Source organism: Delphinus delphis, chromosome 16 (genome assembly GCF_949987515.2).
Source record: "Delphinus delphis chromosome 16, mDelDel1.2, whole genome shotgun sequence".
NCBI lineage: Eukaryota > Metazoa > Chordata > Mammalia > Artiodactyla > Delphinidae > Delphinus > Delphinus delphis.
The window spans coordinates 38,338,932-38,353,877 of record NC_082698.1 but is presented as its reverse complement, the minus strand read 5'-3'; the positions used below and the strand labels follow the sequence as shown (position 1 = coordinate 38,353,877).

At 42.5% G+C, this 14,946-nt stretch overlaps 1 protein-coding gene across 8 annotated transcripts in view; it reads right to left on the bottom strand.

The window, feature by feature from the left end:
• The window catches only part of SGMS1 (sphingomyelin synthase 1), a 292,041-nt gene that overhangs the window by 246,269 nt on the left and 30,826 nt on the right, over nucleotides 1-14,946 (bottom strand). For all 8 annotated transcript variants that reach the window (XM_060034548.1, XM_060034545.1, XM_060034557.1 and 5 more), the window contains exon 2: nucleotides 9,034-9,128. The gene's annotated coding sequence lies outside the window, so the exon portion shown is untranslated. The remainder of the gene's footprint in view (nucleotides 1-9,033; nucleotides 9,129-14,946) is intronic.

Here is a 14,946-nt window from a genome sequence, read left to right as displayed (position 1 = left end):
TATCTCCTCAGAGAGCTAAGAGAATACTCTTATAAAAAAACAAGACTCTATAAAATAGAAGCATCCAGAGAAGAACAAACCAAAAACAAGAACTATCAGAAAATAAAAACATGGTAACAAACATAAAAAATTGAATAGAAAGATTAGAAAGTAAAGTTGAGGAAATATTCTAAGAAAACAGCTTAAAAATAGAGGTGGAAAACAGGAGTAAAGATCACAGTCAACAGTATAAGTCAGTCAACACCTAACAGGAATTTCAGAAGGAAAGAACAGAGAAAAGAGGGGGAAAAGTCAGTAATGACAGACGTCAAGAAAATTCCTAAAAATGAAAGAGGTGAGTTTCCAGCCTGAAAATGCCCATTCAGATCTCAGCACAATACATGAAAATAGACCCTCCCCACCAAGGAACATTATCGTGAAGAACTAGGAGTCCGAGAGAAAAAGTAAGAAAGATCGTTCACCTGAGGAGAACGGGGAATCAGAAGGTCTTAGATTTATCACCACTAACACCGGAAGCCTGGAGGCAACGAGCAAATCCTTCACTATTCTGAGGTTCAGAGACTGCCAGTCTAGAACTCTACACCAACCAGACTGTATGGTAAATATAAATATACAGCAGAAACTAACACGCCAAAATAAGGGAATAAACCAAGAAAGAAGGGAATATGGAATGTGGAAAACAGGGAAGCCCATAGAGAAGCAAGATAAGAGAAATCCCCAGAATGGTGTTGAAGGAAGAGTCCATCTCAAGGCGTGGTACACAGCAGGCCTGGAGAGGATATGGTCTAGACAGGTGCAGTGCCTAAGACTCCAGGTGAGATAATGTCAAGAAGATAAAATTGATAAAATACCTAAGATATTGGGAGGAGATTCACATGGAAGGCTGTTTGTGGCTAACTTAGTGATAAGGGCACAAAATTTTTAAAAACAAGACAATTATTAACTCCAAGAAAAATCTATGTGCAGGAAAGTTAAAGTAATCAAACTATACTATATAGCATACCTGTGAATCCTGTTTACACAGTATAAGGTAAATACCAAATAAGAAACTGGAGGGCAGGGAGGGCGCAGCACCATAAAGGGGATGAGAGGCCTTGTGGAACTACATAACCCTTTAAAAATCAAGCTTGTATAACTTCAATAAAAACAAAAACTAAACTTTAAAAAGATATTTCTATACTTAATATTTCTTTAGTATACCACCTGATAGCTTACAAAATACTTTCACATGTGTCTAATCATTTAACTTCTAGCAGACTCTGCAAGTTCGGTTATTTCCTTTATAGAGATGAGAGAACTAGCTCAGGGAAGTTCAGCAACTTGACGAGTGACACAGGACAACAAGGGGGCAGAGGCAGAACTGGGAAGACAGTGGCACGCTCAAGGTGCGTTTGAGATTCACAGTATGGTTGATACCAATGGTGTGGGTAGGAGTCTAACGGGAGATAAGCCAAATCGAATTTTGGAGTGCGGGGTTCTCAAACTTGTGTGTCCACAACACTCACCTGGAGTTCCACTTATACGAGGTATCCAAAGTAGCCAAATTCACAGAGACAAAAGTAAACTGGTGGTTACCAGGGGCTGGGGAGGGGAAGAGAGGAAAGGAGAACCGTTTAATAGGTATAGAGTTTCAGGTTTGCAAGATGAGGAGGTTATGGAGATCTACTTCCCCACAATGTGAATATACTTAACACTACTGAACTGTACACGCAACAGTGGTTACGAGGATGAAGTTTATGTATTTTACAATTTAAGGAAAAAAGAATCACAGAGAGCTTGTTAAAACACTGACGGCTAGACCTCCACCCTACAGTTTCAACTCAGTAGGCTTGGGTGGGACCTAAGAAGTTCTACTTCTAACAAGTGCCCAGGTGATGCTGATGCCACTGTTCTGGGGACCAAATTTTAAGAACCACTGCTCTGGCTCAAAGGTTCTCAATCCTGAACGCACAGCACCTTCACCTGAGATCCTAGACCAAGTAAATAAAAACATGAGCAGGGGAGGGGGTACCTGGACACGGAGTGCTTTTATAGCCCTAAGGGTGATTCCAATATGCAGGCAGTTTGAGAGCCCCTGGCCTGGACAGTGACCCATGCCAATGGGCAGTACAGCGTGTGTTGAGCGCTACAAGCAGACCTGGGGCCACTCAGCCACATTCTGGCTCTGCCTCCGTTTCATCATCTACAAAATAGTGGTCACGCAGTTGTTGAGACTATTCAACAGGATAATCAATAAAAGAACTCAGGGCAGTACCCATCACACAATGAATAATAATGTTATTACTTTTGTTGTTGACTTACAGGAAACAAGGTTGCCCTTGTTTTTTCAGCTATAAAACAGGGTCAGGTTAAAGACAAGGAAGAATCTATTAATATTCAATCCCAGACTACTAAACAAGACAAAAAGCTCCCAAGGACCTAAGAACAAAGTAAGTGGGATTAAATCTAAGAACCTTTTATGATTCCCACAAGCATTTAGCAAACCAAGGGTCGTTTCTACAGAATTAGTAGCTGATCCCTTTACTCTCTGAATAGGTGTTATCTGGAGTATAAACACCATTGTAAAAGCAGGTGTTGGAATCAATACTCAAACACCACCACCTTCATCTGAAGAAAGAACATAATGCGGTGTGTTCACACAGAAGGTAATGTCAGACTCAGAGCCGAAATTCCTGAAGACATCTACACGGTAAACAATTTCTTGTCAAAAGAAACTGAAAATGAAGACAAAGGCATAGTTCAAATAGGTTTGTTCATTCAAGAACTATCTGAGCACCTCCCACATACCAGGCACAGGGGCAGCAAGGGAGGACAGGCCGCTCACTGCAGGGCAGAGTCTTCCATGCAGGGAAGCGGATGGGTTCGCCCACGAAGCAAGCTTTGGGAATGCCGAAGCGCACCCTTCTTCCTCAGAAGCACTGTAGGGAGAGCCAAAATTGTGGTTTCCGCTAAGTTTTTCTTCTCATGTAGAGCTGCATATTTGGGGTGGGATGTTAAAGATAATCCACAGTAACACAGCGTCTTGAGTCCACAGTCAGTACAAAGAAATCATTGTCTACTCCTCGGAAAGCAACATGACCCTCCTTAGATGTCTGGGTCACACCAAAGTCTGAGTCCCCGGGGCAAGCCTCCTTCATTAAGTCATTCGAATAATTTCCCCACAAAACTGTCTCACCGTTGTGGGAATATATTCTTAATGAGGAAAACGGTGTCTTTTTCCAGACAGAACTGGCTAAAGGCCTTTGGAAGCAGCATTCTGGGGCCGTGTGAGCCTCTCTGTCAGAAATTACGTCCTCACACCGTACTGATGGGTTCAAATCGCCTCCCAACCACAAAAATCTTGGTTTCCTCTAAAGCTCAGAATTACTGGCTCTGATTAAACAATCAGCAAACACCTCCGGAGTGAGTGCTAACCCTGGATACGGCTGACTGTCCCAAGCCTGTGCCCACCAGGGTGGAAAAACTCTGTGCCAACGTCCTCCCACTGATGTCCTCTAAATATCCCTGGGGGCACTCTGTACCTGGGAAGCTAAAGATCGGCCTGCAAATAGAATATGTAAGTAACGCTGCCCTGCTTGTACACGTAGGTACATCCAAACAACAGGCCTACTTTGTAAGAGTTTTTCCCTCTCTGCTTCTTTGATTGATTATTAATCCAAACGCTCCACAGTCATTACATAAAGGCAACTGTGGGGCCAGGGAAGAAGTCAGGAGACCTGACTGATGTTGCTGCCCCCTTACAGGCCATGTGACTCTGGACTTCCACAAGCTCACCTGTCACTCTGCGCAGGGCTGTCTCAAAGATAACAAAAATAACAAGGGACAGAGGGACCAGCATGTATCAGGTACTGTTCTAAGTGCCCTACAAATACCCATTAATTTAATCCTTCCCAGAACCTTATAAGGTAGGTACCTTTATCCCCATTGCACAGTGAGGAAACTAGGGCACAGAGAGGTTAAGTATTTGTCAAAATCTTATGTGGCTAATCACTGAGCCCACATAGTCTGGCCCCGGGATCCATGTTCTTAATCACTTCTTTATCCTGCCTCCCTGATGCTTCTTTCAAGTCAAACAAGTGAATACACCTGAAAATGCTCTGCAAACCATAAAAAGATACATTTATTATTATTATTATTAGTTTGCCTCTCAGCATCCACTGACCCTCCCTAATTTCTGTGCTTCTGGTGGGAACCATTCCCCGCTGTCATCAATCAGTGCTTGAAGAGGTGCTCACCTCAGACACTATGTGTGAAGCATATGACCTGGGCAATCCAGTCAGGATGGGCCCATGTCCCTGGCCACAGTGACTGGTCCAGCGCTAGGCACCAGACCAAGAACGTCGTCTGTGCAGTGCCTTGGATGGTCACTGCAACGACGTCAACCTGAAGCCGCTGGAGGTCTCACCTGTAGCCCAAGAACATGCAGCCAAGAATGATCCTCATAACATTGTTTGGATTCCCAATCTGGCCCTTCCTGAAGTCAGATCCATCTCTAGACTTTCAACCACCTGAACCAATAAACCTTTTTATTTAAGAGAGTTTGAATTGGGTTTTCTGTTACTTGCAACCAAGAGAATCATTCTGATCTCTTTCTAAAACACGTTTCGCTCTATCAAGCTATATTCAGCTGCACTTCAGTCCTTTCCCTCTCCGAAAATAAAACTTGAGAGACTGAGAAAGTGAATGTTAATTAGCTAGCCTTGACAAATTAAACACTCCTGGAGCTGGAGTTCTTGACAGAAGAACTCCATATTATGTAGAATAGAAGATCCAGTTTTTTTAATGCCACAGATCAAGTGTTCTGGCCTATCATCAAATTTGTTTCATAAAACTTTATTTTTAACCAAAGCAGTTAAGCCTGCAGTTTTCAGCTCTGCAAGGAAAACAACTGTGATATTTACTTCCTCTCAGTCTTCTCATTTTTCAGTTACCCCTAAATCCAAACCACTACAAAAAATTACTAAAATGAAGAATAAGATTGAGGTTTTTAAAAACATTTTAAACACAAGAAGCAGAAAGTTGTGTATGGGTGTATATATCATTTCTTCCTCATAAAGAAGAGGAACTAAACCTTAACCTTATTTATTAATTTTGCCAACAGAAGAAATCAGTACTAGTTTTAACCATATTCATTGAACTGTTCATTGCACCAGCTAACATTCCTTCCCTATAGTTCCTTCAGACAAATCCTCATAATTAGATTTCAGAGGAAAGCACACATTGGTCGCCCAGACCACAGCCTCAGAAGGTGCAAGCAGCGTGACACTTGACATCAGATGGCTCCTAAGGCAGTGTATAAGCACTGTCAGGACTTTGTGCGTTTTCACATCTTCAAATTATTACACACAGCTAAATAACTACGGTGACAGGTCAGTCATAGCCCCAGTGTCCACCCGAAAAGCATAGATGAGCATATATAAAAATGCTAATTGAGTGAAAATGATGTTAAAAACCAGTTTCACACTCCTTGGAGAAAATTTAAAAATATTTCTCTATTTTCTATGTTCATTACATTGCACTCTACAGCCTCCTATTAAGAAGAAACAAACTTTAATGACCTCGAGTAAGCAAGCAGATAAGCATACCAACAAAGATACGTTTGTTTAACTACATTCCAAACTTTATTACCTTGTGTGCTGTTCTTTCTGCTGAGGCTTATTTTTTCTTATTATCATGGCCTAAGACTGAAGGTCTGCTTGGCTTGCTTTGGTAAGCTCTTCAAAGATCACAGCCCTATCCAGACAGGCTGCTTTCAAACAATCTTTGTTACAACATGTAAACAATTAGGACCTCTAAACACATAATTATTTATATGATATCATACAACATACTTTTTTATAACTGAATTAACCATTAGATTACACAGAGTAAGTGTTCATCAAATTTATAAAATTAACAAAAATAGCCGATATATTAGTTTAAATTTGAGGATTTTGTAAATCTATTTCCATATTACACTTTTGTTCTGATTCACAGAAAGCACAACCCTACAATGGAACTTCAAGTTCACAGGGGTCTCTGTAAAGCCCACAAGGGCAAGAACCATATCTGACTATCACCATTTCACGCCTGACGTACAATAGGCACTCTGTAAATATCTGTTGGATAAATAAACGAATAAATAAAGGTATTAACACTAAAAGTAATGGGCTCACACTATTTCATGACTACAGAGGTTATTATCACTATGTCCTTGCTTTGATGAAGTAAAGCAGGAGTTGACAAACTTTTATGCAAAGGGCCAGATGGTAAATATTCTAGCCATTGTGGCCCATATGGTCACTGTTGCAAATGCTCCACTCAACCTCTTTCACAACTATTCAACTCTGCTGTCGTAGCACAAAAGCGGTCATAGACAATACATACACAAATGAGCACGACAGTGTTCAAATAAAACTTCATTTATAAAAACAGAATTTGGCCATAAAAACACCCAAATCCCATGGGAACCACTTTCTTATAATGAACACTCTATTCCCTGAAGGGTGGACATTGGTGGATTTGCTAAATTCAGCCAGACATGTTCTGTTTTGTTGGGTCAAAAATTGGGCAGGGCATATATACTCATTCCCCACAGCTCCATCACTCCTTACTGAGCAACCCCGCCCCCTACTAATTTCCGTCATGTTACAAGCCTGGCCCATGCAAGCCTTTGAGTTTACATCCTGAACTTTACAGTACAACTGGTTTCCAGCGATGTGGCCCATACCTGTACCTATGAAACTGTAACCACAACACAGGCTCCTCAAGAGCAAGCCCATGACTTGCAACTCTTCACCCTTCATCTAACACCTAATATCAACACCCAATGAACTTTAAATATTTACTGATTGCCTACTGTTTGATATAGTTACTGTCTCCTTGGAGGGGGTGCAGAAAGACTTACAATGACAGACAAAAGGATGGAAAAAACGTGCCAGCTGGGAACAAAGAGAAAAGGGACATGGTGAGTCACAGGAAAAGCAACAGGAATCATTACAGGACTGAAAAACCAATCTCTTCCAACTGTGTCTCAACCTTCTATCGGCTGCCGGGATTCCTCCTTTGTATCACAGCAGAAGCTGGGCAGAGGCTGGACAACTCGGGACACTTCAACGGTAACCACAATGAGGATAAAACCTTGGTTAATCCTCATTTCTGCCACAGGGTGCTCTGAGTGGATGAGCCCAGAAAAATCACCTGCATCTAACAGAAGGAATAAACTGCTGGATTCTCACACAATGGTATGCTCTACAGCAATGAAAATGATCAATCTACAACTACATGCAACAATACGGAGGAATCTTTCTAATACATTGTTGAATGAGGAAAGTCAGACACAGAAGAGTACGATCTGCATTATACATACACACACACACACACACACACACACACACACACACAGAAAGACAGGCAAACTAATTTATGCTCCTAGAAGTCAAGAGAGTAATTACCCACCGAGTGGGTAATGTCCGGAATCTAGTGTCTAGAGGAGGCATGAGGCTGTGGGGAGAATGTTCTGTTTCTTGATCTGGGTTCTGGTTACATTAGTGAGCTCAGTTTGGAAACTGCATTGAGCTATACACTTACAATATGCGTATTTTCTGTATATATATTCTATTTCAATAGAATGTTTAAGAAACAAACACTCCCCCATTTCTAAGTGGTCCAGGACTAGAGAGCCAACTGAAGGCCGCACACAGAGCCCCATATGCCTTCCCTTCCGCCATCCTGCAGAGCCTCTGGCCTCATGTGGAGCCCCAGGCACGCCTCCTCATTTTTTCTAAGCATAACCAGACAGAGGCCAAACAGTGAGAAAGCAAACTAGATCATTTTGAGATACCTGTAATTCCAGTCCCAGTGTCTTCGGAAAGTTAGTGTCTTCGGAAAGTTAGTGTCTTTCAGAAACTTTACTGCTGTCACTAACTTTTTGTTCTAAATCAGAAATGAAAATACTAAGACGACTCTGCTGCCCTAAATGGCTCACTTAAACAGACTTCTTTTAAAATAACGCTCTAAATGGGTAAATCTAGTTCATAAACATGAATGAAGAAATGCTGCAACACTCAGGGCCTCCAGAAGAAGATACTGTAAACAAAATGTAACTGAGATTAGAATGTAGAACAGCAACAGCAACCCTGCAAGCACCACAGAGCTGTAATGACCGACTGTGTAAACGGCCCTCATGGGTAATACTTACAACTACAGTCCAAGCTGAACACACATCTTTAAGACTTTATGTAAAGTTTCGACTCAGGTAGTCAAATTTTGGGGCTGGGAATCATTCTGATTCTCTCTAATGTTGATCTTAATACACTAACCTCAACTGGACATTACCACTCATATTCTTTTCCCATTCTCCTTGTAAGTGCAGGCTAAAAGAATCAATTAAGACCTTTGATCACATTAAATCACAGAGACTGGTCTACTTGTGAATGCTGGTCAGGAAGGAGGGAAGAGTAGTCATCAGATCCTCTGACCTAACAATAAACATCAGCTACAGCGGGCCAGATGGGCAGATTACCAGGAACAGAGAAAGCACAGTAATCCTCTCTTATACAGGGCACACGCGTGTAGTGCAAATTCCAATCCTTCATGTCCAGATGTTTTCCATATCAAACAAATTCACTATATAGGTCTGTCCATTAAGTAAGTCACTGTTTAAATATTTTTTAAATCTGACCTTATTTATATCAGCCAGGAAGGGAACATAAATTCAAAATTACATCTTTTAATAGGAAACTGTAACTGTGTTTAATTAAATGATTCTGTCATGGAGTTTATGAATGTTCCAAAATGTCCCTCAGGGGAGAATATTCTTATTTTTAGGAACTGCATCCCCAAGAATTGAGGATAAAATGTCATGATCTCTTCAACTTACTTTCACATGTTTCAGCAGAAAACAGTAGAAACCTACTACACACACACACACAGGTACACACAATGTAGCAGAATGCTAACAACTGTTAAATGTAAACTCACTGTCCATTTTTTAACTCTTCAGTATGTTTGAACATTTTTATAATAAAAAGACGCACAGAAATCTTTACTCACCTTTCAAGTGGATGGCCGTCTTCTTTTTCCTAATCAAAAACGAATGGCTAAATATGCCCAGAGGCACATTTATGGATGTTCATGCTGTCCTCGCCCTGCAAGAATAAGCAAAACACGTTACCACCAAAGGTTTTTATTAAGTTAATGTCATTTCAGTTGAGACAGTGTTAATATATGTCAAGCCTGTAGGTTAAAATTCTGTTGAAACTGTTTTTTAAGCAAGGAGAAAAGTGAAAAGAGAAAAAAATAATCCCATCACGTACTGAATGTAGGGAACAACCACTGGCCTGACCCACTCAAGGAACTTCTGGAACAAAGGAATTCCTCAGTAAGTTTCTTTTAATTCACATAAATTTCAGGGCAGTGATGTAGCCTAAACTTCCACGTGGACAAAAACTGGGGCTTCAAGGACCGGAGCTTGACTCTGACCTTGGATTCTGAGACTACACTTAGAAGGCACTCATGTACCCTCACAGAACCACACCAGACATGCTGCTCCACTCGACTATAATACGTACTCTAGGGCACAGTGGCCCGAGGGCCTGATGGCCTCCACCACACCTCACCACACCTCACAGCCCTGTGAGGCAAGCGGTGTTTACTGATTCCATTTTCCAGAGGAGGCAGCTAAGTGTCAGAGATGATATAGGACATTCAAAACATCAGCCATGAAACTGCTACTTAGGTCTTCTGACCTCAAGCTCGGGGCTTATCTCACTAGGAAAGGAGAAAGCACAGTACTTATATCAGCTAGGAAGGGAACATAAATTCACAGGCCGTCCCCACGCTCCCTACCCCATAACATGACACCCTCCTGAAAACCAACCTCAAAGCCAAACAGCCAAACAACACAGCCGTATGTCATTGTGGGGAAGGGGCGGGGAGGGGGGGAGGGGCACGCACACACGGCAGTTTACTCCCTGAGAGTATATATTAATAATCATTCTTAATAGTACCAATAATACTATAATTATGATTACTAATTACTATAATGACTATTAGTCATTACACTTCCCTTTGAAACACAATAACCCTTAATGTATTTTTGACATTTTATATATATGTATTTCATTTTTCTCCCTTCTTTCTCAAGAAAGCACGCTATTGGCCAAAGAAAGTAAAACAAGGCTCACATGGCACCCCAGGTAATTTTTATCGCTGCCACACAGAAAGGCAATTACCACTCGCTGTTGAAGATTTTCCATTCATTTTTATAAAAGGCAAAATACAACAGAATATAATGGCACAGACACTGACTGCTCTGCCAATAAAGATGGAAGCAGCATCAAAACTACCCTGCATGATGGCCTGAAGTTGCCCTTCATCTGCTGATCACCAAAATTCTGCACGCAATGCGCAAAGGTTTAGAGGCCTTGATGTCTACAATGTGAAGATGCTGGTGTACAAAAGTCTGAGGAAAGCTAGTCAGGGACCCCTGCACCTGGCTTTTAGTCCTGTCTCCTCCGCTCACTAGCTTGATTAAAAATTGAGAAAACCTCTGGACTTCCCTGGTAGCACAGTGGTTAAGAATCCGCCTGCCAATGCAGGGGACACGGGTTCGAGCCCTGGTCCTGGAAGATCCCACATGCCGCGGAGCAACTAAGCCCGTGCGCTACAACTACTGAGCCTGTGCTCTAGAGCCCACGAGCCACAACTACTGAGCCCACGTGCCACAACTACTGAAGCCTGTGCGCCTAGAGCCCATGCTCCGTAAACAAGAGAAGTCACCGCAGTGAGAAGCTCGCACACTGCAACAAAGAGCAGCCACTGCAACAAAGAGAAACCCGCGCGCAGCAACGAAGGAAGACCCAACGTAGCCAAAAATAAATAAATTATTTTTTTTAAGTATTAAATTATTTTTTTAAAGTATTAAAAATTGAGAAAACCTCTCCAGGCAGCTACCTCTCCTGTGGGTTGGAACACCTGTTCACAAGGATGTTGCAACTCACAAAAAAGATAGGATATGATTCACCAACAAGAGCACTTGGACCCCAGGAATACTGACCAAGAAGTTACGCCAACAGCAACACAAAACCAAGGGAAAAAACATGATGTATCTTTGGAAACATCAACTTTACTCACGGATTTTGGTGAGGGAAAGATAAGCAAGTGAATCAGTAATATTAAAGCTGTTAATATTGAAACAGATATGCATTATGGAGTTGAATGCAATCATTGTATGAATTCTTTTATATTTATTTATTTATTTATTTTGGCTGCACCGGGTCTTAGTTGCAGCACTCAGGATCTTCATTGCCGTGTGTGGGATCTTTTAGTTGAAGCATGCGAACTCTTAGTTGCGGCATGCGGTATCTAGTTTCCCGACCAGGGATCAAACCCGGGCCCCCTGCACTGGGAGTGTGGAGTCTCACCACCCTGGACCACCAGGGAAGCACCCATTGCATGAATTTTAAAGCCAAAACTCCTATCCTTACTTGCCTAGCTCATTTCCAGCCACACCCTTACATGCAGGGGAAGGGAGTGAGGGATGGAATCTCCTTCTTCATTAAAGATGGTCTTGGGACAACGTGTGAAGCTGGTAGGGGTTTTAATATCACAGTGCGTCCAGGAAGCTCCCAATAGCCCCTGCTTTGGAGAATTCGCTTCAAACTCAGGAGCCCCAGATTTTTGCCAGATCTAGGTATAGGTGGGATGAAGTCTAGATACATACAATCCCATCTCTATACCACACGTCCTGGTGTGAGTGTTACTGAAGTTCCTCTCTTCACTGCCCTTCCACCCGCTCCCTGCCCCTTGGACATTCCCGTCAGGCAGGCTCCGCCACTTAGTTACTCAGATTAAACCACTGACTTTTCTTCCAACCCATACTGATTGGTAACACCTTCAGCATCTCTAGTAATTTTCATTTAAATGGATGCCTGCATCATTCCTAAAGAAAAATAAGCTGACCAATTTAGTTTGTCTCTAAATTAAAACTTTTATTGTGAAATATATTTAAAAGTGCTGGACTTCCCTGGTGGCGCAGTGGTAAAGAATCTGCCTGCCAACGCAGGGGACACGGGTTTGATCCCTGGTCCGGGAAGATCCCACATGCCACGGAGCAACTAAAACCATGCACTGCAACTACTGAGCCTGCGCTTTAGAGCCCGTGAGCCACAACTACTGAGCCTGCCGCGCCAACTACTGAAGCCTGCGTGCTCTAGGGCCCACATGCCACAACTACTGAGCCCGCACGCCTAGAGCCCGTGCTCCGCAACAAGAGAAGCCACTGCAATGAGAAGTCCACGCACCGCAACGAAGAGTAGCCTTCACTTGCCGCAACTAGAGAAAGCCCGTGAGCAGCAACAAAGACCAAACACACACAATAAAAAAAATTTAATTTAAAAAATAAAAAAATAAAAGTGCCTACCATGGTAGCCAGCCTCCCAGATGGCCCCCAATGACCCCTGCCTCTTGGCACTCAGGCTCTTGTGAAGTACCCCCAACACACACACACACACACACACACACACACACACACACACACACACTGAATAGGGCTGGCATGTGTGGCTAATAGGATATTGGGGAAAGGATGGGGTGTGACTTCAAAGGCCAGGTCCAAAGAGCAGCTTCCCTCTCACTGCCTTGGCAGGGAAACCTGCTGCCACGTCATGGTCATGAGGACACTCCAGCCGCCCTAGAGGGAGGCCCACGTGGTAAGGACCGAGGCCTCCTGCAACAGCCAGGTGAGTAAGGCTTCTGAGAAGCAGATCCTCCAGGCCAAGCAAGCCTTCAGACGATGGCTGCTTCCACTGACATCCTGACTGCAGCCCCATGTGACTTTCCCCTGGTTAGAACCATCCAGCGAAGCTGCTCCTGGTTTCCTGACCCACACAGACACTGTGTGAGATGATGAAGATTTATCACTTTTAAGCCACTAAATTTTGAGGTAACTTGTTATGCAGTGATAACTAATATAATAACACATGTCAGCTTAAAGAATAATAAAATGAATCCCATGTATGTTAATACCCAGTTGGTGGTGCTAGGTTCTGTTTTGACTTTTGTTTAAAACAAACAAAGAAACAAAAGGCCTGTGTACCCCTTCCTGTACCTCAACCCCTCCACTCTCCCCACCAGAGATAACCACAGGCCTGAATCTTGAGTCAATCCTTTCCTCCTCTGTATGGTTTTACCACATCTGTATTCTCAATATGCTGTTGTGTTCTGCCTGGCTTTAAGCCTAATACAAAGGAAACCAGGACTGTATGTATTCCAGACTCGCCTCTTAAGATTTTGATTTTGAGGTTCATCCCTGTTGACTCATGTGACTGTAGCTGATTTTTCACCACCATATAGTTCTCACTATGTGAACATACCCACAATTTACTGCTCTGTTCTACTGTTAAGGATCATCTGGGGATTTTTCAGTTTTTGCTGTTATGAATAATGCTGCATTTATATTCTACTGCTCATCCCCCGGTGCACACAGCAAACTTCTCCAGGGCGTATACCTAGGAGAAGAGAGCTGGGCTTGGGACCACATATGTTCGTTCAACTCTCCTCGGTAATGCCAGATCGTTTTCCAAAGTGGTTACGTACAATTGACTCTTCAGCCGCTTTTCCAGTCTCTCTCCAAATAAGAGGCATGCCTGTTTTGCTAATTACCAGCAAAGCTTTCAACCAACAAAAGGGAAAGCTTTTCCTATTTGCAGCATCACCGCTGCAAATAAATAGTACTCCAAAGTAGTGACCCAGACAGCTGGAACATATTAGTCACAGGACATCAGGACAGACTTCGGAATAAGGATGCAGACTCAGCCAGCACCACGTTGCCCACGGGTTATCAGTCAAATTTGACTTGTAGACCTACGCTCAATTCAGAGACTGCTGTCCTCCTGGTGGACTCACAGCTATGGTCCCCTCTTACGGCAGTCAACTTGAAGGGGAAAAAAAGTTAATTCAAATGCAACCCAGCCAAATTCAAGATTAAAGAAGGGGAGTCAAATCATTTCAATGAAATAGGGTGTTGCTGTTGTTTTTTTAATATAGAATTGGTTGTGTTTTTCATATATTCACCTAAAAAATGAGACTGTTGTTTACTATACCTAATTTTATGTATAGTAATTCTACAAAAAACACTTAGGTATTCTCTAGACAAAAAAACATCCTGTTTAGATTTACTAATTCAATTTCTTAGGTGGAGATAGTAATTTTGTGATAATTTAATCTGTTTTTCTAGTAAAATCGTGGTAGCAAATATTTGTGCTGGCATTAAATTAAAAAAATGTGAAATTCTTTCACTTTGGGCAAGAAGGAGAGAAGAAAGTTACTATAAATTTCAAGGAAGCTCCTTATCATGTCACTGAAAGAAACAATTGCACTAGATGACCAAGATGACCAAAATGGGATTATTTCAACTCAACCTCTTGACAGTTCTTATTTGTCTCTTTACAATCATTTATCCCTGTGAGGTAGGAACTACTGCTACACCCATTTCACAGATGGTGGAAAATGAGGCATAGAAAGCAATTAAGTTGTACACAGTCACACAGCTGATAAGTCACACAGCTGATAGAACAAGGATTTGAAACCAGTTTACTCCAGAATCCACATTCTTAACCACTACCCTAGGCAGCTTTTTCAGGCCCCCAAGACCAGCCAGAAGGCCCTGCAATGGTGACAAAATGGTGGAGACACCACTTGAACATTTTCTCTGACTTAAAGTTCACGTTCTTTCTACAATGGGCCTTCTGGACAAAATAAAATTACCCGATCTCAGGGCTTGTGGTAGGCAAGTGTTGACCTTAGGTCTTGGAAACAGCCCCCATGAAAGAAACAGATGCGACAGTGGGAGAAGGTGTGCTGGCTTTCTTGGCACTCAGCAGGCAGCAGCTGTCATGCCTCCGTGACAGGCAGATTGAGGCAGAGTGGGTTCCAATAAGAGCAGCAGGCACAGTCAGAGAACCA